Source organism: Magallana gigas, chromosome 4, assembly GCF_963853765.1.
Source record: "Magallana gigas chromosome 4, xbMagGiga1.1, whole genome shotgun sequence".
NCBI lineage: Eukaryota > Metazoa > Mollusca > Bivalvia > Ostreida > Ostreidae > Magallana > Magallana gigas.
Genome location: NC_088856.1, coordinates 901,222 through 923,607, shown reverse-complemented (window position 1 = coordinate 923,607; position 22,386 = coordinate 901,222). Strand labels below are relative to the sequence as shown.

General features: G+C 40.0%; 1 protein-coding gene and 1 long non-coding RNA gene across 4 annotated transcripts in view; one reads left to right on the top strand and one right to left on the bottom strand.

The window, feature by feature from the left end:
* LOC105322734 (interferon-induced protein 44) overlaps nt 1-22,386 on the bottom strand; it is a 174,631-nt gene that overhangs the window by 38,885 nt on the left and 113,360 nt on the right. The window lies entirely within an intron of this gene.
* The window catches only part of LOC105324397 (uncharacterized), a 55,976-nt gene continuing 50,323 nt past the window's right edge, over nt 16,734-22,386 (top strand). The window contains exons 1-3 of the long non-coding RNA XR_010712600.1: nt 16,734-17,028; nt 17,364-17,496; nt 19,158-19,232. This is a non-coding gene — a long non-coding RNA (uncharacterized lncRNA). The remainder of the gene's footprint in view (nt 17,029-17,363; nt 17,497-19,157; nt 19,233-22,386) is intronic.

Below are 22,386 nucleotides of genomic sequence, written 5' to 3'. Positions count from 1 at the left end.
TTTTTTCTTTATTAAGCACATTTGCTTCCAAGTTTCCAATATTTTCACATCAAATAAACAGTTCTAGCATATCGCAACCAAGCTAACACCATCGAGTGAGCTTTGTGCTATTTTTAGCTCACCGAGACGAAGTCAGGGGGAGCTTATGCTATACCCTCGGTGTCGGCGTCGGCGTCGGGACCTGGTTAAAGTTTTTTTGTTGCATGTCCTGTATCTAAGCTATTACTTGTCCTATCTTCACCAAACTTGCATGGATGATGCATCTGGACCTACTTATGGACTTGAAAGACTAGGATGCTGAATCTGAGTCCTAAATTTCAGATGCTGGAGGAGGTTTAGGTTGTTAGACCAGGTTAAAGTTTTTGTTGCAGGTGCCCTTTGATAGCAATATCTAAGTTACTGCAGGTCCGTACTTCACACCAAACTTGCATGGATGGTGTGTCTTATGATACTGATGCACCAGACAGGCTTGAATGCTGAATCTGAGCTATAGGTTTCGGATGCTGGAGGAGGTTAAGGTTTTTGGAGCAGGTTAAAGTTTTTGTTGCAGGTGCCCTTTGATAGCAATATCTAAGTTACTGCTGGTCCGTACTTCACCAAACTTGCATGGATGGTGTGTCTTATGATACTGATGCACCAGACAGGCTTGAATGCTGAATCTGAGCTATAGGTTTCGGATGCTGGAGGAGGTTAAGGTTTCTGGAGCAGGTTAAAGTTTTTGTTGCAGGTGCCCTTTGATAGCAATATCTAAGTTACTGCTGGTCCGTACTTCATCAAACTTGCATGGATGGTATGTCTTATGATACTGATGCACCAGGCAGGCTTGGGTGCTGAATCTGAGCTATAGGTTACAGATGCTGAAGGAGGTTAAGGTTTTTAGAGCTGGTTAACTCTTTTCCCCCTGATGCCACCATTTGACGCATTTGTCATTTCCCTATAAGGTTTTCTTAGCCTCCCCCTGAAACTTTTTTGACTGTTTAAATGAATATTAGTGGTACTGTTTCACCATAGTTATTGACAAGAATTGTTGTCAAACCATGTCATATGATATACCCCTGTGATCGGAAAAGATTGAACTTTAACATTATAACTTTAGAGTACACAAATATATTAATCGAAATTAATCAGGTGAGTTTATTCAGGTAATTTTACCTTTACATTATAAAAAATCGTGATAAACATGAAAATTTATGCATGAAATTTTAGCATATGATCAACTATTGTACAAAAATATTTTTCCTTTTTTTGGATAATGTATTTCTTGTTTTATCTTGCAAATTGAGAGCAATACACAACAATCAAGATTTAATTAAAATCATTGAAATTCATCCATAAAGTAATATGTTATCAAATGATCTTATTTCATATTAAGACTGCAATCAGAATTTTTTTAAAGTTTTATATTTATGCCATTTTTAATATCAACTACATTAGATACCTGTATTGAAGGTAATTCAGGTAGAAAATACCTGTACACTATCTTATCTATTGTCTGCACAGTTATACAGCAAAATTTGTTTTAAATTGTTATTATAATTCAGGATAAACATAATAATTTTCAAATAGAGATTTCAAAACATTTGTTTAATAACCAAGGTATGTGCTAATAATCTTCGCCAAAGTTTCGTTTACTGGGCACCCCCCCCCCCCCATCGTCGCATAGCATGTAAGGCATAGTGTATTAGTTTCCTTTGGGTTTTATTTCTTAAATTATTTTATGGAACAGTATAACTATAATACTGTAGAAGTTCAACAATGAATGAGTTGATTTTTTAGTTAGAATAGGCCCAGACTGATGCAATGCACATGTGCCGATGTTCGGAGGCCGCCATTGTTGTTGTCATGCACAGGTGTCGTGAATTAGCCTCAATTCACTGCTAATTAACCTTATTCCTGTCATAAACTTCAAAGGAATTGGATTGATCATGTTTATGACCACTTGGGGATAATTTCAAACACACGGAATCATCTAGAATATCTTTAACCAATCTCTGTCATACTCGTCCAACGCCGCCATTTTTTTAAACTTCACAGGTGTGTGTATCACGTGATATCTGTCAAACCATTGCTTAACCTGACTGTGTATAATCGTCTGTGTAAGGTGGATACTATTAGGTGTTATTTGCCACTAAATTTTGAATCAGACAAGTAAAATAAACACAGAATATTGAGGCTTTATATAGACGCGTCATAAGTCGTCATTAGGGAAATGACCAACGCGTCATATCGTGGCATTAGGGGGTAAAGGGTAAAATGCTTCAGGGGGAATAGAGTTAAAGTTTTTGTTGCAGGTGCCCTCTGATGATGATATCTTAGTTACTACTGGTCCTAACTTCACCAGACTTCTATGGATGGTGCATCTTATGATACTGATGCACCAGACAGGCTTGAATGCTGAATCTGAGCCATAGGTTTCGGATGCTGGAGGAGGTTAAGGTTTTTAGAGCTGGTTAAAGTTTTTGAAACAGGTGCCCTCTGATGATTATATCTAAGTTATTGCTTGTCCTAACTTCACCAGACTTCCATGGATGGTGCGTCTTATGATACTGATGCACCTGACAGGCTTGAATGCTGAGTCTGAGCCATAGGTTTCAGATGCTGGATATGGTTAAGTTTTTTGGAACAGGTCACATGTTTAATTATAGATGATAGTACTATTTCAAACTTGCATAGTTGACTAAACTGTAATATGAATGAATCACAGAGGAAGCTTCAGATGCAGAGCTTGATCTCATTTATCAAGGATGCTAAAAAATATATCTTAGTTATTACAGGTCCTAACTTCACCAAACTTGAATGGATGGTGTGTCTTATGATACAGATGCACCTGACAGGCATGGATGCTGAATCTGAGCCATATGTTGTGGATGCTGGAGCAGGTTAAGTTTTAATTGCTAGTGCCCTCTGATGATGATATCTTAGTTATTACTGGTCTGAACTTCACCAAACTTGCATGGAGATGCGTCTTATGTATACTGATGCACCTGACAGGCTTGAATGCTGAATCTGAGCCATAGGTTTCGGATGCTTGATGAGGTTTAGATTTTTTTGAACAGGTCACATGATTTATAGATGATAGCTTGCATAGTTGATTTAACTATATTATAAATGAAACGCAGAGGTTGCTTCAGATGCAGAGCCTGATCTCCATTATCAAGGATGCTAAAGAAATCTCCTACCTCACTTAAACCTGCTTGATAGAAAGATGAGGTTGTTGTTAAATGATATAACACGATTCCTATGATAAAGTATTGTATGATATGAAACACTTTTGTTTAATATGATACAATATAATATCATATGTTATATTGTAAAAAGTTATATGATATGATATGATATTGTATCAATTCTTTTGATATTTTATGATTTGATAGTGTATCATGATATTGTTTTGTATAGTATTGTATATTATGATACAATATTATATTGTATCATATGATATTGTATAATATGATATTGGTTTCTGTAATTTACAATTATATCAAGCTGAACTGTATTATATGATATTGTAATATTATATATTATCGTATCATACAATATTGTATGATATGATATTGGTTTATATGATATATTATTGTATCATATGATACAATATGTATGTATAATATTGTATTATATAATATTTTACTTTATCACATAATATTGTAATCATTTCATATGATACAATGTTATATCAAATTATATTGTATCATATGATACAATATCATATTATGTATCAAATATTATACAATATCATACAATACAATATATCATACTATATTATACAATATAATATCATATGTTTCAATGTTATGATGTATTATGTAATATGATATTGTATCATATAATACAATATTGTATTACGAGGGTCAATCAAAAAATACGAAGACTTTTGTCATAGTTATGTTACTTAACGTCGTATCATTACTAAATTTGGTCGACATAATTTAGCAATAGTTTCAAAGAATTTGCAAGGAAAAAAGTTAATTAATTTCTTTATTTCTAAGAATTATTTAGAATTTAATCCTGCAAAAATGAGGTCACGGCGCACGGTCAAAATTTGTGTTATGTCTACAATAAACCATATAATGTTGAAAGTAATATCTCTATTAATTGGGCATAAAACCAAATAATATTGAAACTTCAAATTTAGTATAGTCATGGTATTCTATGTACCAAATAATGAAGGGATATATTGTTTTGTCGAACAGATATTAGTAATTAAAGACAGATAGTCCTCTTTAGAGTTGACTAAAAACATCGACGTCGCCGGACGTCACGGCGCAACGTGAAGTACAAATAAAATGGATCTAACTCAGGAAAAAGCCGATAGAAGCTGTGAAAATGCTCAATGGTGCAAAAAATAAGTCAACAATTATATGCAAGTTTGTGTTTAACTGTAATAAATTTTGTGAGGGTGGCGGTCATTGTATTTTGAATATAAAACAGTCCGAAAGAGAGTAGAATATCTGTAAATATTTGGTCAAAAAATAAGTAACGTAAATCGACGTTCAGGTAAGAAAATGAAAACTTTAATGAACTAACTTATGATTCTCGAACAAATGTGTGCAAATAAGATGTTAAGTGGTTCAGTGCCATTTTAAATTGAATGGAGAAAGGCACAAGAGACTAAGCATGATATAAAGATCGGGTATATCTATAAACTGTGCATGTTTAATCTTGACGTCATGTTTTGAAAGTTACCGTGCGTCGTGGTGACAAAACATAATGTTTTTAAAAAGGGGTAACAAAAATACCGTTTCATCAAATGGACTAAAACTTCGCATATCAATAACATAAGTGTCGGTGCAAAGATTAATCTGTTAAGTATGACTTTCATGAAAAACATATGATAGACAGCCACATTGTCTTCGTATTTTTTGATTGACCCTCGTATATATAATAATGTTGTATTATGTGATCAAATACAATAAGGTTTAACACAATACAATGTCATTTCATATTTACAATATCATCTTTGTTTATTACAGTATTTTATTGTATTATATGATATATATTGTAAGTATGATAGGATGCAATATTTAATTTTATATTATTATATTGATTAATATATGAACATATGATTATCATACAATTTTTTAACAGATGATATCTGATTTTGTGTCAAAACAGAATCCATGAATATCCAAGATCATAAAGTATGATTTTCATATAATATGATAAAGGTGGTCTCATAGGGGTGATGCCTCGTCTCGGTGAGCTTTGTAATCTGTGATTACCTATGTTTAGATTTTGGAAAATCCACAACATTTGATAAAGGCCAGGGCTCTACATTGTCCATTTGGACAAGTGACCAAGAATTTACTAGTCCAAACTTTAACTTCACTTGTCCGAAAATTTTTCAATATTAAAGATCAAATATTGTCAACTTGAAAACTACAGTTCTGTATTACTAAAATAAAGTCATTTATTGATTATTCTTCATATAATTAATAACCTGACTTATCAAATGGAAACTTCAAATGTTCATACTTATAAAAGTAACAAAATTCTTTACTCCAAAAATTTAGAAACCTCTGACTGTTGATTGTATCCCCTACATATATGAATGGATCCTACATAAATGTTCATGCAACAAACAGTTGTACTACATGTATTTTAAAAATGAATACATGTACATATAAGCATACGTGAAAAGTGTTTGGTTTTTTTACAATAAATTTTCTAACTTTCAAATGATACATATGTGATTTTGTGTGTATTTTTCAAGCTTTTGTGGTGGGGAAGGGATAATTTTCATATTAATAATAGAATACCAGAATATGTATGGTAATAGCTGTATCTTTGCACACATTTTTTTTTTTTTTCGCTTACAGATTTAATTAGTTTGGATTTCTTGTGTGTGTGGTGTTTGTGGAATCGTTTCCCGTACGGGCTATCTAATAGCCTGTGACGTCACATGGCGGGAACCCCTGCGCGAGCTAAAAGGGATTTGGACCCAATCGCCTTTCTAGAAGTTGACAGCAACGGATAGAGATGTACAGGTGAGTTCGGGGTAACCCACGGTTAATATCATAGGCAGTGTTAGGTATATAAACACCATATTGGCGCCCAACTCGTGGCCCTTAACTCACTGTATATATAAGACAGGAACAATTTTTTTCCCGCAAAGTGTCAAAGCTGTTTATTAGGCGTTTTTTTTTCTTCTGTAGATATACGGGTGTAGCCCCCATTTTGGGGGCCACCACATGCTTAGGATTGTAGGATTAATTTGTGAATTTATTTTCACCTCTGCATATTTTGTGCATAGTTTTTTCCATTTAAAGTTTTCATTCCATTGTTGAAAGGTATAGTTTGTTGCATTTAGCATATAATTTGCATTTTCTCGCATAGTCTGTGTTGATTTTGACTTGGAAGGTTTTTGTGTATTGTACCATTCGCTCATCATGAATGTTTCATTTGAAGAGGCTTTGCAAGCCTTGTAGTGTAGCGGATAGTGGATGAAATATTTCACTTGTGGATACAAGCACCAAACTCGAATTCATGCGCAGAGTGTTCATATCTGAAATGAACATCAAATTATATCATACAACAAATTCTTCTTTATAATTTCACAGAAAATATAAACATTACCCAGAAATATTCAAAATATCATGAAAACATTATGAAAAAAAGACGCCATTTTGAAATAAGAGGCGGCCATCTTGAAAATGACCAAAACTTGAATGGCCAACGATATTTTTTGATCAAGTAATGTTCAAGAAACCTTCATGCAAAATTTGGTGCTTGTATCCACAAGTGAAATATCTTGCTGAAATATTGACCTAAGCCGCTACACTATTGGGGTTAGACGACACTTTAACACCTGATGAGGAGCAGACATCTTGGCCCAGATACAGTAGGTGTTAGAACTCCGGGCAATATGGGTTACTGTGCTCCTAGCATTGTTAGGTTAGGTCAGGCTGCCGGCCCATCCCGCTTTCCAGGAGGGCAGGCAGACTATCCCAAGTGTGGGAGGTTGGTTTGGCAGGGTACAGTAAGGGAGCCAGAGGTCAAGGTGGCACACTCTGTTGTGCCTGGACCAGCCAGTAGTATTCAGCCAGGGGTGTCCCCTGCTCTTCAGTAAGATGCAGTTCACCAGTTTGTTATAGGGAATTTGTCCCACCTAGCGAATATGTAGGGGTCCCCATGTCACGTCTTTTCCATAAGACCATTACCTGTAAGTGTGACCTAACTGTTAGGGATGTTCCTGTCATCCAAGGGCCTTAGGATACCATTGGAGTCACCCCGCTGCATCCGCCTAATGTTCAAGGGGACCTGAGACCCCACCTGCTAGACCTTGATCCCCCCATCACCCCGTCCCCCTCCAACTCCATGCCCGGTGGGCCTGTCAGACCCACATCCCAGCCCTGTAGCTATTGCCCTACTAGTTCAACTAACCAACCCCAGGACCCTGCTAGTGTAAACCAAGGGCAGCTTGTTGATTTGCCACATGCATCTCAAATTGTTGATTCTCAACCCCAAGCTTCACTTGCTCAGCCTAGCCCTGCCCCAGGGAATAGTAACTCCATGCCAGGTAGTAGGCCCCCTCATTGGGTGCCTCGCCATCCTTCCCCTGGGGGGGAGTACCTTGCCACTAGGGTCCAGGAGTCCTTGGTCCATACCTCACAGGGATACTTTGGTCTGCGCATGTGCACTGCTGTGCAGGGGGGACAATGTTGGGACTGCACCAGTATTTTACAGGTTATGCGGTCCCAACGCTTGAGGCCTCCTCCCAGCCTTACAGTCCTGAGGGAGAGGGAAGTAGAATAGCACAAGTCCAGCCACATTATCATGAGCCCTTGTCTGGGGAACCCCATCTCCTGGGTGACCATTCATACATCCCAGTACCTCATGCATATGAGCCCCCCACTAGAGATGTACCTTCTAATGCAAGTCACGCGCGGAATCCCGCTGCGTCTTGCAGTCCCCCTGAATATGCACGGATATCCGCAGCGTCTCATCATACCCATGAAGATGCGCGGTTATCCGCAGCGCCTCATCATCCCCATGAACATGTGCGGTTATCCGCAGCGCCTCATCATCCCCATGAGCACGCGCGGTTATCCGCAGCATCTCGCCATGCCCCGGAGTTTTCGCAGACGCCCATTGCGACCTATGGCTCATCTGGAGATGTGCAGCTGCCTGTGGTGCGGTACAATCCTCAAGACTATGCTGCACTACCAGCCAGTTCCAGCCACCCGACCGTCCGGAATAGACCTAGATATAAGGATCTCCGCTATGATGGCAAGTGCAACTTGAAAGCCTTCCTTCATAAATTTGTTCGCCAACAGTGGAATGAGACCGAGCAACATGATCAATTCTGTTTCTTTCTGGAGGGCCCGGCCATTGAGTATTACACTTTGATGCTGGAGACTACCCCCGCCTGAGGTTCAGCGAAATACTCAGGAAGTTTGACAAGCGCTTTGGCTCATCAGCACCAGACCTCACTCATCAACTTAATTTTCAATCGGCGACACAGAATAGTGGTGAATCCCTGCGACAGTGGTCTGACTGAGTGCTCACCTTGGCTACTCGTGCATTCCCCCAGCTACCGGATGTTCATGCCCAGGCTATACCTCGTCTGTGTTATGGAGCGGAGGACCGGGAGGCGGGTTTGTACACTTTGGATGGCCAACCCAAGACTATGGAGGAAGCTGTCGACCACATGCAGTACTTCCAGCATTCGCGTCAGAGCAGACCCCCCAAGCCTAAGCGGGAGGCGGTTAGGTCCATGGCGGATAAGGACAAGGTATCTGTAGATAGCCAGAAGGATGGTGAAGGGGAGAGTGAGATTAAGGAACTCAGGAGCCGATGCAGCAGTTTGAGAATTGAGGGAGAGTGGCAGGGCCCCAGCAGACCCGATGCCTCCGTCGCCGCCACCTCCTCCACTAGGAGGGCCGGGGGCAGCCAGAGCTAGCCAATGTTTTAAAGAGGACATGCAGAGTGTGAAGCCAGAGTTTGGTCAGTCAGGGGAAACCCGTCTTGAGCATTCCAAGCAGGGTGGTGGATTTGGAGTGCGTGTCAGGAATCAGCCCATAACTGAACCATTTCCTGAGGAGGAGCTGCTGACTGAAGAGGAGGAATCTCCGGTTCCTAGTGATGAGATCCTGACTCCAGAAGACCACAGTCTGAAGCTGCAGGAGCCACCGAGGGAGGATATGACCTCAGAGTCTGGGCCCCATGAAAACAGCGAGGATAAAAGTAGGATGCCTTTAAACCCACAGGCAGTCCCTATGGAGGAGGAGTTGTGTGTCACAGAAAGCCAGCATTGCCCATGGACTGCATTTACCATAAAGCTGAGGATCCAGGGAGCCCCCATTGAAGCTGTGGTGGATACTGGGGCAGAAGTGAGTGTACTTGGGAGGAAGTTCTATGACAATTTGGAGTCAAAGCCCCCCATTAAGAGACAGGTCACTTTGCTGCAAGCCGGAAATGAAGCCCATCTCCAGAAATTTGTTGCCGGCCCATTTGACCTAGGTGTAGGCCAGCACACTCATCAGGTGGATCTTTATGTGGCCCCTCTTAAGGACAGGATGTTGTTGGTAGTGATTTCCAGTCATCGATTATGATCGAAAATCGATCGATTGTTATTGCATTCTAAGCGCTCGATCATAAAAGGTTTCATTACGAATAATCAGTTAAGGTTTTTTTCCCTTTCAACAAGCACATATCATAAACAGAATATTCTAAACGCGAACTATCTATACCCTAAAAAGGTGCGTGGTCTGAAAATGGCTGACATGTCAGACGAGCTCGATATTCTTATCGCACATAGCACATTCTAGAATTTGGACGCATTTTGGTTTCAAGAAAATTAATGTTGGACTGCCTACAAAGGAAAATCTTTTGAATATAGTTTTTTTATCGCTAGAAATACTAAGTAAATCAAATTACAAAAGCCTAGTAATGAGTCTGTTCATTGTAACTTGTTTATTTACATTTATTTTGCACTACACTATAAAATATAAAAATTTCCGATTATAATTGATGATTAATTAGTTAAGGGAAACTGATTAATGATAATGAAAATCTCACCGATTCCCATCACTAGTTGTTGGGAATTGACATCCTATGGGAACACAAGGCTAAGATGGACTGGAGCTCGGGGTGATAAACTTGTGTGGGGAAGAGATGCAGATGACCTATGGTAGAGGTGAGACGGAGAGCGTTGCTTGCATGACGCTAGTGCATGAGGTCTGCGTTTGTGCCGGCTCTGCTGTATTGTGGCCCTTCAAGCTGGACAGGAGTCTGTCTGAATTCATGACCATTCTGGGGATAGAGAAAGTGTCAGAGGCTTTGCTTATGCCCCATACTTACCTTGCCGCTGGAGATGCCTTCGTGGCTTGCCTGGTGAACGCTTTGGAAATTACTCTGAAGGAGGGGAGCTTCCTGGGAGAGGTAGTTGAGGCTCATTTGCCTGCGCCCTACCCTAGGAGAGCAGCCTGGAGTTAAGCTGTGTGTGAGCCTGGGGGATCTCACCCTAAGGTGCCCACCCATTTGCAGGACCTGCTAGAACGATCCTCGGCGCATCTCAAGAATATGCTGGACGCTGGGGTGATTCAGCCCTCTATGTCTGAGTGGGCGTCAGCGCTGGTGCTCATCGGTAAGAAGGATGGGCAAGTCCGATGGTGCCTGGACTACCGCAGGCTGAACAACGTTACAAGGAAGGATGTATTTCCTCTCCCATTGATCGACGAGTGTTTCAAAACTTTGTCAGGGAACATTTGGTTTTCCAAGCTGGATGGGAACTCCGCCTTCCATCAAGTTATGTTAAGACCTAAGGACCGGAAGAAGACTGCCTTCGTCACCCGATATGGCCTGTTTGAGTTCCGGCATATGGGTTTCGGCTTGTGTAATGCCCCAGCAACCTTTTTCCGAGCCATGAACTTAGTTCTGTGGGGGCTCACATGGAGCATAGTCCTGGCATTTCTGGACCATGCCTTAGTGCTTAGGCGCGACTTAGAGGATCACCTAGCCAATCTGAGGACAGTGTTTCAGCGCTGATGAGTGGGGGATGAGTACATAGAGGCTGTAAAGGACTGGACGACGCCTACCACTGTGTTGAGCGGTTCCTCGGCTTTGCCAACTACCACAGGGGGTTCATTGCCGGCTTTGCCCAGATTGCCCAACCGTTGTACAGTGTCACTGGGAAGAAACCTTGTTTATGAGGACCACAGCAGCAGACTGCTGTTGCGGCCCTCCGGAAAGTTCTCACTTCACCCCCAATCTTAGCCCTCCCTACTGCAGAGGACGAGTTTGTACTGGACACTGATGCGTCAGCGGAGGCGATAGGTGCTGAGCTCTCACAGATCCAGGAGGGGCAAGAAAAGCTGATAGCCTAAGGTAGTCTCAGCCTGTTAGCAGAACAGAGGAGGAATTGCACTACCTGGAAGGAGCTCCTAGCAATTATCAGATTCACGCACATGTACAGACATTACTTGCTTGGCCGTATATTTGTCGTTCGCACACATCACCATAGCCTTATTTAGTTGCTCAACTTCAAGTACCCCTCAAGATCAGCTTGCTCGCTGGCTCGAGACGCTTAGTCAGTACGATATGGGGATCCAACATAGACCAGAAAGGCACCATGTGAACACTGATGCACTGTACAGACCGCCACCCCCATCCAGGTGTAGGGGGGTGGATTTCACCGTTAACTTAAGTGATTTGCCTTGTGGTGGCTGCCTTAAGTGTACTAGAGCCCACCAGTTCTGGATTGCTTTTGCGGATGAAGTTGACGATGTGGTCCCTCTAGCTAGGCCTGGTAGTTGGACATATTCCCCCTTGTTGGGGGAAGAATCTAGCCTTACGAAGGATCAGAGCCCCATTATTGTTGACCGAGAAGAAGCCCGGCCCTCTATCAGCGAGGCAGCTCTGGGCAATGTCTCCAAGAAGCTTATGGGCCGGATCCGTGAAGACAACTGTGAGGGTAAGAGCAGTCCAAATGGCCCATGCCAGTCTCAGATCCAAATAAATCATTACCCCCAGTTTCGCCTGTATCATAGGAATTTCCTTGGAAGGCTTGGTTGGACCGCCTTCCTTGGTGGCCCTCACCCCCGAGGAGATGAGCCGTAGCCAGTAAAGTGACCCAGGAAGACAAACTGTTCCTAGCCAGTCCAGCTGTCAAACATTACTATATCAACAGGATTTTGTTGCAGTTGGACAACGACAGGGTCCTTTGGAAAGAGACAGAGGAGGGGGGAGAGAAAAGGAAAGTTCTGGTCGTCCCCATAGAGCTGAGGAGAGAGGTTCTGCGACTCTGCTACGATATACCAGCGGCTGGACATCAAGGGATCGAGCACACCAAGGCCCGGATGAGATTGCATTTATATTGGTACGGGATGATGTGGGGGGCCGAGAGGTTTGTTAGCACTTGTGGCCCCTGCAGTAGAAATAAGCGCCCACAGTGCCACGCCAGGGCAGAAATGATTAAGTATCATGCCGGGGCACCCATGGAGAGGGTGCACCTTGACTTCCTTGGACCGCGCCCTAAGACTCCAAAGGGGAATGAGTATGTCCTAGTCATGGTGGACCAATTTACTAAGTGGGTGGATTGTGTCCCCCTCCCATCCCAGACAGCTGAGGTTACTGCCAAAGCGTCAGTGGACGAATTCTTTGTTAGGTTCGGCTGCCCCCTTGAGATATTTACAGATCAGGGGCGCAACTTTGAAAGTAAGTTGTTTACTGCTGTGTGTAACCTCCTCTGAATACTTAAGGCCCCCACCACCCCCTACCGTCCGTCTGCCAATGGACAGGTGGAGCGCTACAATAGAACCCTTATGGATGCGGTAAGGTGTTATATTGATAAGGCCCAAGACTGTTGGGACGAGCATCTGGCCCAGATAGCAGGGGCCTTCCGCTCTGCAGACAATCGTAATTCAAGGTTCATCGCCAACAAACTCATGCTTTGTAGAGAGGTCAATACGCCAGCTAGCCTGATGTACAGGTCCCCCCTGCAGGAGGGCCCTGCAGATATCGAGACGTATGTGAGGGACCTTGAAGACAAAATACTGACTGGTCACGAGACAGCCAGGAGGCGCCTGCACACCTCTGAGGAGAGATAAAAAGAGATTATAACATCAAGGCCGCTACCCGCCCCTTTGAAGAAGGAGATGTTGTGTATGAGCTGGACACCGCGACGGTGAAGGGGAAGTGTTGCAAGCGTAGCCCGTCCTGGAAGGGCCCTGGTATCATAGTCAAGAAGCTGACCCCCCACCTGTACCAAGTAAAGACTAAGTCGGCAGTCATTGTGGCCAATCACGACCGCTTGAAGAAGTGTGTTGACAGGGACATCCCCCCATGGCTCGTTCGGTTTAGGGAGAACTTTGAGAACTCTGAGAGTGCCAAGCAGGAGACCGGGAGCGTCTTGGCTTCCAGCCCCCCTGCAGGGGCGGCGGCTGCCTGCAAGCTTCCCGAATCCCCCTCAGGCAGCAGCCACGCCGAGGTCGGCCCCCAAAACACTCTCCTGCTGCCAGAGGGCCTCCTGACAGTTCTCCCAAGCCCCCCCAGACATCAGGGGCGTCCCCGTAACCAAAACCTAATGTAGCCTCCCCCACATGCCCCTCATCTCCGGGCCCATCTAATGAGATTGTGTTTGTACCTGTCGGCGCCCTGACGATGAGAAGTTAATGGTACAGTGACGAATGGTTTCACGGTCTGTGTGTGGGTGTCACCCCTGAGGAGGCCTCCACCTTTAAACAATTTGTGTGCCCAAACTGTGTTGGGGGGGGGGGGGGGGGTTTGTTATTTGTCTTGTTCTCCTTTACAGAAATTCTGACAGCGAAGAAGACTGCACCTCCTCCCGCCGGGAGTGGCGGAATGAGAGAACACCCATGGCACCATTGTGGCACGAATGCAACGCTGGGGCGCCTACCGAGCAGGCCGGCGGAGACAGGGGAGACCCGATGGCTGGCCCCCCTGTGGAGCCGCCATCACATCATGAGGAAGAGGAAGCCTTGATGGCTGCCCCCGAGGGGCCACCACTGTCTTATGGAGCGTGTGCCAGGAGGCCATCCTGGCAAGCCAGTGACAAGAAGGGGGATCCCTACCCTGCGAAGAGCATGGAGCGTGGCAAGCTCCTAGCCCAAGTGGTCCAGCTCCACCCAGAGACGACCAGCTTCGCAGCAGGAGGAGATGATCGCCACTCTCTTCCTGCCCCTTTCCCAATTGTGCCGAGAGGACGAACAAGTTGAGGGATCATGTGACGCTCTCCCACCTTCACCCTGTGTTTAGGAGGTCCATGCCCTTGGGGGATGAAGCCACGGCTATGCGACTTAGAGTGTGCGAGTGGTTGGCTGACCAACTCCTTCGAAGTTTGGCCACGTTGACAGACCTGATCCAGAGTGTTCCCACCTTCAGGTTTTCAGGGAACCTGGCGCAGGTATCCCAGGCGACTTGCGAAGGCCAGTCTTTCAAATCTATTGTTTAGCTAATTAAATGTCAGCTATTGCTTAAGTAACTATAATAGATATTAAGTTTCCCTTTTTTTCATACGGAAAATACAAAGAAGTTACCATATGTTATGATATGGTACAAAAGAAAATTACATAATGGAGCAGGTGCCCTCTGATGATTATATCTTAGTTATTACTGGTTCTTACTTTAGTTTCTGTTCGTTTTCTTTTCATAGGTTGCAATGAAATTTGGTATACAGAAGTATCATAATATCTCGGTCAAGTTTGATTTTGGGTACGATCGAGCAATTTTTGACAGAGTTATGTCCCCATACACCCTTCGGGCCTGCAGCCTCAGGCTGTATGGAATACAACCCAGGATAAATCCTCATACCCCTTGATTGGACCTGGATAACTATAATAATATTGATTTTGTACTATACACTTTAATAAGTTCAAATGAGGTATAAATGGGGCGCGAGATAATTCAGAATTATAAAAAAATTTGTTGGTATTTTAAAAAATCTTCTCCTAAATAAATCCTTGGGTAGTGTAGATTAAAGTTTTTCAAATCATGGTCCCCGATGGTAGGATGGGGCCACCATGGGGGGATCAAATTTTACATGGGAATATATAGAGAAAATCTTTAAAAATCTCCTTCTTAAAAACTATTTGGCCAGAAAAGCTAAAACTTGTGTGGACGCATTCTCAGGTTGTTTAATCATGAACTTGTTGTTTCTGGTTGTAATGTTATGGTCTACTATAAATCTCAGCGAGATTCGTCAGGGCTGAAAAAATTTGACGGAAGTCTCTTAAAGGTATTACACAAGGATATAGCCAATCAAAATGTGTACTTAATCAATTGTAGTTCCATTCATATAGAGACAATTTCTTTTCTTTTGTTTCTTTTTTGGCACAATTTTTTTTAGGCCTACAGTATTAAATTTGGACTCATTTGCTAGGAAAATTATTTATTAGTATGGTAATTATGGTAATGTTTTGAGAGTTTTTTAATTTTAACAAGCTCATCAAAGAAAATCATAGTCCTATGGGATAAATTTTCTGATATGGAGTTCCATTGTACCATAGGAGAAAGTGAGGAAAATTTGAAACAACTAATTGCATCTGTTTCAGGTGCTGGAGGAGGTTAAGGTTTTAAGCTCACTTGAGCTGAAAGCTCTAGTGAGCTTTTCTGATCACTTTTTTTCTGGCGTCCGTCTGTCTGTCTGTCCGTCCATCCGTCCGTCTGTCTGTCTGTAAACTTTTTACATTTTTGACTTCTTCTCCGAAACCACTTGGCCAGTTTTAACCAAACTAGCCACAAAGCATCATCATTGGGTGAAGGGGATTCAAGTTTGTTAAAATGTGGGGCCCTGCTCTCTTTCAATGGGAGATCATTAGGATTTAATGAAATGTTGTTGATATTTTTCAAAAATCTTCTTCTCAGAAACCATTTGGCCAGGAAAGCTGAAACTTGTGTGGAAGCATCCTCAGATAGTGTAGATTCAAGTTTGTTCAAATCATTGCCCCTGGTGGTAAAGTGGGGCCACAATGGGAGGGGGGGGGGTTGGAGTTTTACATACAATATATAGAATCAATCTTTAAAATACTTCTTCTCAGCAACCAATCAGCCAGGAAATGTGAAACTTGTGTGAAAGCTTCCTCATGTAGTGTAGATTTAAAGTTGTGAAAATCATGACCCTCAGGGGTAGGGTGAGGCCACAATGGAGGGTTGTACTTTTACATAAGAGTAAAGTGTAAATATTTAAAATTTTCTTCTCAAAAATCATTTATTTAAAATTTACATAGCATAGGATTATAAAAAATAGAAAAAAATTTAAAATATCTTTTTCTAAAAACCACTTGCTTAGAAAAGCTGTATCTTTACTGAAAGCAACCTCTGATAATGTTCAAAAATCTTTCAAATCAAAATCTTGAGGAGTAGGGTGGGGCCACATTGGAATTAAATTTCTTCGGAAATTGGATTTCTGAAAGTAAGGAACGGGGTGGGTCAGATGAATTTGATCGTATGTGAACTGGTAGAGTTTTAATTATAAGATATTTTAAAATATATACTGTATTGACTATAATTTTGCAAAATTAATTAGCTGCTATATGGTAAACAGTACATGTTCACAAGTGGCTGTAAAGGTGTATTATACCTGTAATAGCTCTCTGGAAAATTTTAATCAACCAACTTCAATAAGTGCGTCTGTATTGAACCGACATTCAGGACGTCATAAAGATGTATTTTATCATTAGGAATACAAAAACTAATGAAAATAATTTTTATACCATATAGATTTTCTAGAATTATAATTTTTATAGAATAAAAGCAAAGGGGGACAACTCTTCAAGAAAAGGGAAAAGTCATTGATAAGGACACGTTCCACTGTTACATGTTGATACTTATATATGAAAATTATGTCCAAGTATACTAATTACCGTACTAAGTCCATACATATCTGTTATGATCCCAGATTCATTGAATCTGGGGCTATTATGGATCAAATACCTTAAATGAATGACAACTCTTGCAGGAAAGTGCACAAGGCCTCCAAATCCAAAATATGACTATGGAAGTTTTATTGCCCAGACATGTGATTGTCTAGAACCAATTGGATGATGCGTTATATAGAATATTCATATTGAGGTAAAATAATTTATGAAGGTATAATAATATATGATATTGTGTCAAACCACACATTAATATATGATATAATGATAAAGATTAAAAACTATGATTTTCATAGAATATGATGAGAGTGATCTCGTAAAGGTATTGCCCCATCTCAGTGAGTTCTATGTTTTGTACTGATGTTGATACAACCACTTTGGTCCCTATTTGCATTTCATGCGCAAAATCGTTGTTTATGCAAATTCTCCCCCTTAGCCAAGTTGGTTAGGGGGAGTTTCTCCCACATAGCAGCAGTGAAAGGTTAACAGGTATATATTTTGTAAACTTTCATCCTGTTTATTATATTTTAGAGCTGCCATGTCTTCTAAGAGAAACTCCATTCTTTGATGACTGATGGAAAAGCCTCATCACTTCCTTTGCTAAAGAACTTGTTATCTTAATCACTAGCCATTAATCAGTGACCACCGTTATCAAAGCTCCCAGGTACATTATGGAAGTCTCTTCTGGCACCATTTTTTTTTTTTGCAGTCCCTGACTTTGTCTTAGAATTGAAATTATTAACTTTTGCTATTTAATTCCTTTAGTAGACTTCTTGTTTTCGTAATTAATTCTATAAATTAATGTTGAATTGGTACTCAAGTTCAAACATTTCAGATTTAATTTAATTTAATTTTTTTTCTCAACATTTCACTGATTCAATTTTATTGGACATTAAATTATTTACTATACAGAAGATGAATTTTAAAAGACATTTTCTCCAGAGTTCAGCAATATTTTAAGAGTAGATCAGAATACTTTTTCATCCCTTAGAGCCAGAAGTAGATTTCTTACACTAGCATACTGTAAATTCCTAATTAAATGTGAGAAATTGATATCTGCATAAAATCGTGAGGAGCACATCTTGCGGAATTTCATTTTCATTTTTCGTATGAATGTAGATAATTAGAAATCAGGATACAAATTTGCTGTTTCATATTTCATATTCTAGTGTCTTAATAAAAAACAATTGAATCACAGAATTAAGTACTTGCATAAAATATGGAATCTACAGTATGACATTTATAAATAATTGATAAATATTTTCTGCAAATTTCATTTAATTTCATAAAATTTGAGTTGACTTCTTAAAGGTTTTTAGCAAGGAAATAGCCAATCAAAATAAACTTTGTTAATTACAGTTATTAGTCATTCCGTATATATGTATATAGTCACAATTTCTTTTTATATCTTACCTTCTGCTGAATTGTAAAGAAATCATTGGCTAACAGCAGTCACGTGGAGACCGTGTATATTCCATACACAGTCAGAACAAAATATATCTTCTCTTTGAGGATTATGACATCATTCTTAGAGTATTGTGACGTCAGGTTTTGTACCCAGATTGAAACTTGTAACTTTGTTATAAGACGCTTGATTTTCAGTGTTGAATTAATTTTATGTCATTAACACAAAGGCAGTCGGTACGATATAATCATTACATAGTCATGTAGTGACCGGGTATGGGATGATACCTGGTTAGTAAATTTGCCTCACCAGGTATGAAATTTACTAACCAGGTATTATCCCGTTCCCGGTCACTACATGACTATTAACTAATAATACCCCCGCTCGGAAGGAGAGGGGGTAAACTGTTTACCCTTGTGTGTCTATCTGTCCTTCTCTGTGTATGTCCATATTATTAACAATTTTTTTTATCGCAGATGCTTGAAATTTTAACACACCTTTTGCTTAGGCATGCCTTATGGTGGGATTCATTTTTGTACTAATGAGATGTCAACTTCCTGTTAAATGACACCTTTATTTATTTGTAGCCTTACATTTCAAACAAATAGTCATCAGAGATTTCTCAGCAACTATTCATCAGAGCTGCTTGAAATTTTATCACACTCTTTTTTTAGACATGCTATATGGTATGATTTGGTTTTTTTTTTACAAAACAAACATCAACCTCCTGTTAAAATGATGACTTTGCCTTTCATGTATTTTCACATTAGAGCCGGGTATCACTAGGGGTTATCACAGATATCTCGTTTCTTTTTATGGTATCTTATCTTAGTAGTATTGATTCTGGACTTATTTGCTAGGAAAACTATCACTTTAGTGGAATGATCACATTGAATTTAATGGAACTATTTTTTTTTTAGACACGCATAATGATACAACTTCCTGGATGGTGTTGAGTTTGTTTTTCAACCTGTGAAACCCATTTGTTTTTAGGGGTGGGTATGCTTATATTTAATTTTCTCTCTTAGAAACCAAGCAAGTCATTATTTTCCTGGTCTCAAGTTAGTCTCAAAGCATTTAACAGTAAATTCTATTTCATTTATAATACTCTGAGAGTTTAGTTAATGAACTAAGGCCACATAAAGTTGAAATAATGGTTCTCGGGTCAACTTTTCTAGAAATGGATGTGAGAGGGAAGCATTTTTTCCCTTTTTATTGTTGATGAAATAGATGAGGGAGGCTTTTTTTTATAATCATCGCCAATCTTGGGTTCCAAAAGCGTATGTTTTATAAAACTGTTAAAATACAGGTTTCGTTGATGCCACTTATTCGTTTCCATCACGATGTAGCTCATTTGTGGTCTTGCCTAAGTCTACAGAGACCGGAATACTTAGAGTATCCATCCTTTTTTAATGATTTCATGTCTTTGTAAAGGTGTAAGAAATTATAACCCTCCAATTACCCTCCCTTCATTTTCATCGATGGGAAAATCACTCAACGAAACCGGGTCTAATTTGTTCTGTCCTAGCTTTTTTAATGAAACTTCTTATCTGAATTTCTACTACTTATACCTCATCTCAAAGTTTGTTAATTTTAAACATAAAATTCTATAGGATTTGAAATTTGATTTGGTTTGAAATGTGTCAATTTTACACATTTTTTTCAATTTTTTTTACTTTCTGCCCTAGGGAATTTTTTTCTGCTCCACATATAAAAGTTATCGCTACAAAGCATCAAATGGTCGAATAAAAAATACCTTTTTACCTCTTAGTTTGTTCCAGGGGTCTTATCAAAGTTTATATTTCATGCCCAGTTGATGAATACCAGTGATATAGCTGTAAAGTTGATCTCAGTGGACTATAGCAATTGACCAGTTCATATTAATAAATATAATGTTGCTCCCATATTGACAGTTTCAATATCCTGAGTACAGGTACATAGCTGTTGGGTTGCTCTCAGTGGAAAAAATAAATTGTGTCGGGTATGAATGAATCACTGTTTTGTTGCTCTTAGTATACCATAACATAATATGGTTTTCTTAGGTGAACATATGTTTAGCCTACTGTACTAAGGTGCAATGGTTATGTTCTTACCAGAAGGTTTATGAATAGGCAAGTTATCTTTATGTATAGATGTTGTGTTGCTCTCAGAAGACTACCAATTGCCTTAGGTACCACTATTGATGTTAAGTTTCTCTCAGTGACATTATCAATAGACAAAAAATACTAATGTGTAGCTGTTTTATTTCACTCAGTAGACAGTATTCATAAGTCAGTGTACTGATTAATACCAGGTAAATAGGTGCTAAGTTGTTGGGTTGATCTCAGTGGAAAGTTTGAATTGTGTCGGGTACGAATGTATGACTGTTTTGTTGTTCTTAGTAGACCGTACCAATAGCATTGGATACTTGGTATCAACTGCATCATCATTTGCCTTGAGAACTGTTATGAAACTGGATTGTACAACTGTTCAGTTGCTTTTAGTATAGCTACCAATTGGTTTGGTTCTTTAGAATAATGTTGTGTTGGTCTCAGTTGACCATAGCGATGGCTTAGGGTTCTGATGTATTACTATTATGTTGCTCTCAAAGGACATTGTGAATCGTATTGTGTAACATGTGTAACTTACGTGTTGCTCTGATTAGACGGTATCAATTGCCTGAGTTACTGTTGTACAATTGGTAGCTCTTCCAATGACATTTGATCAAAATGCTAGATTACTTATTGAAAACTGTTGTGTTAATCCTAGTGAACTGTATCATTGCCTAAGATGTTATTATGAAATGCCATGTTGGTCTCATTGGATGATAGGAATTTGTTCTTAGTGATTCACATCAATAGCCTAGTGTACTATTGTACAATTATTATGTTTCTCTCAGAGGACATTATCAATAAGCTAGGGTATCATGCATAAGATAATATGGTTTTCTTAGGTGAACATATGTTTAGCCTACTGTACTAAGGTGGAATGGTTATGTTCTTACCAGAAGGTTTATGAATAGGCAAGTTATATTAATGTATAGATGTTGTGTTGCTCTCAGAAGACTACCAATTGCCTTAGGTACCACTATTGATGTTAAGTTTCTCTCAGTGACATTATCAATAGACAAAAAATACTAATGTGTAGCTGTTTTATTTCACTCAGTAGACAGTATTCATAAGTCAGTGTACTGATTAATACCAGGTAAATAGGTGCTAAGTTGTTGGGTTGATCTCAGTGGAAAGTTTGAATTGTGTCGGGTACGAATGTATGACTGTTTTGTTGTTCTTAGTAGACCGTACCAATAGCATTGGATATTTGGTATCAACTGCATCATCATATGCCTTGAGTACTGTTATGAAACTGGATTGTACAACTGTTCAGTTGCTTTTAGTATAGCTACCAATTGGTTTGGTTCTTTAGAATAATGTTGTGTTGCTCTCAGTTGACCATATCGATGGCTTAGGGTTCTGATGTATTACTAATATGTTGCTCTCAAAGGACAATGTGAATCGTATTGTGTAACATTTGTGTAACTTACGTGTTGCTCTGATTAGACGGTATCAATTGCCTGAGTTACTATTGTACAATTGGTAGCTTTTCCAATGACATTTGATCAAAAGGCTAGATTACTTATTGAAAACTGTTGTGTAAATCCTAGTGAACTGTATCATTGCCTAAGATGTTATTATGAAATGCCATGTTGGTCTCATTGGATGATAGGAATTTGTTCTTAGTGATTCACATCAATAGCCTAGTGTACTATTGTACAATTATTATGTTTCTCTCAGAGGACCTTATGAATAAGCTAGGGTATCATGCATAAGATAATATGTTTTTCTGAGGTGAACATATGTTTAGCCTACTGTACTAAGGTGCAATGGTTATGTTCTTACCAGAAGGTTTATGAATAGACAAGTTATATTAATGTATAGATGTTGTGTTACTCTCAGAAGACTACCAATTGCCTTAGGTACCACTATTGATGTTAGGTTTCTCTCAGTGACATTATCAATAGACAAAAAATACTAATGTGTAGCTGTTTTATTTCACTCAATAGACAGTATTCATAGGTCAGTGTACTGAATAATACCAGGTAAATAGGTGCTAAGTTGTTGGGTTGCTCTCAGTGGAAAGTATGAATTGTGCCGGGTACTAATGTATGACTGT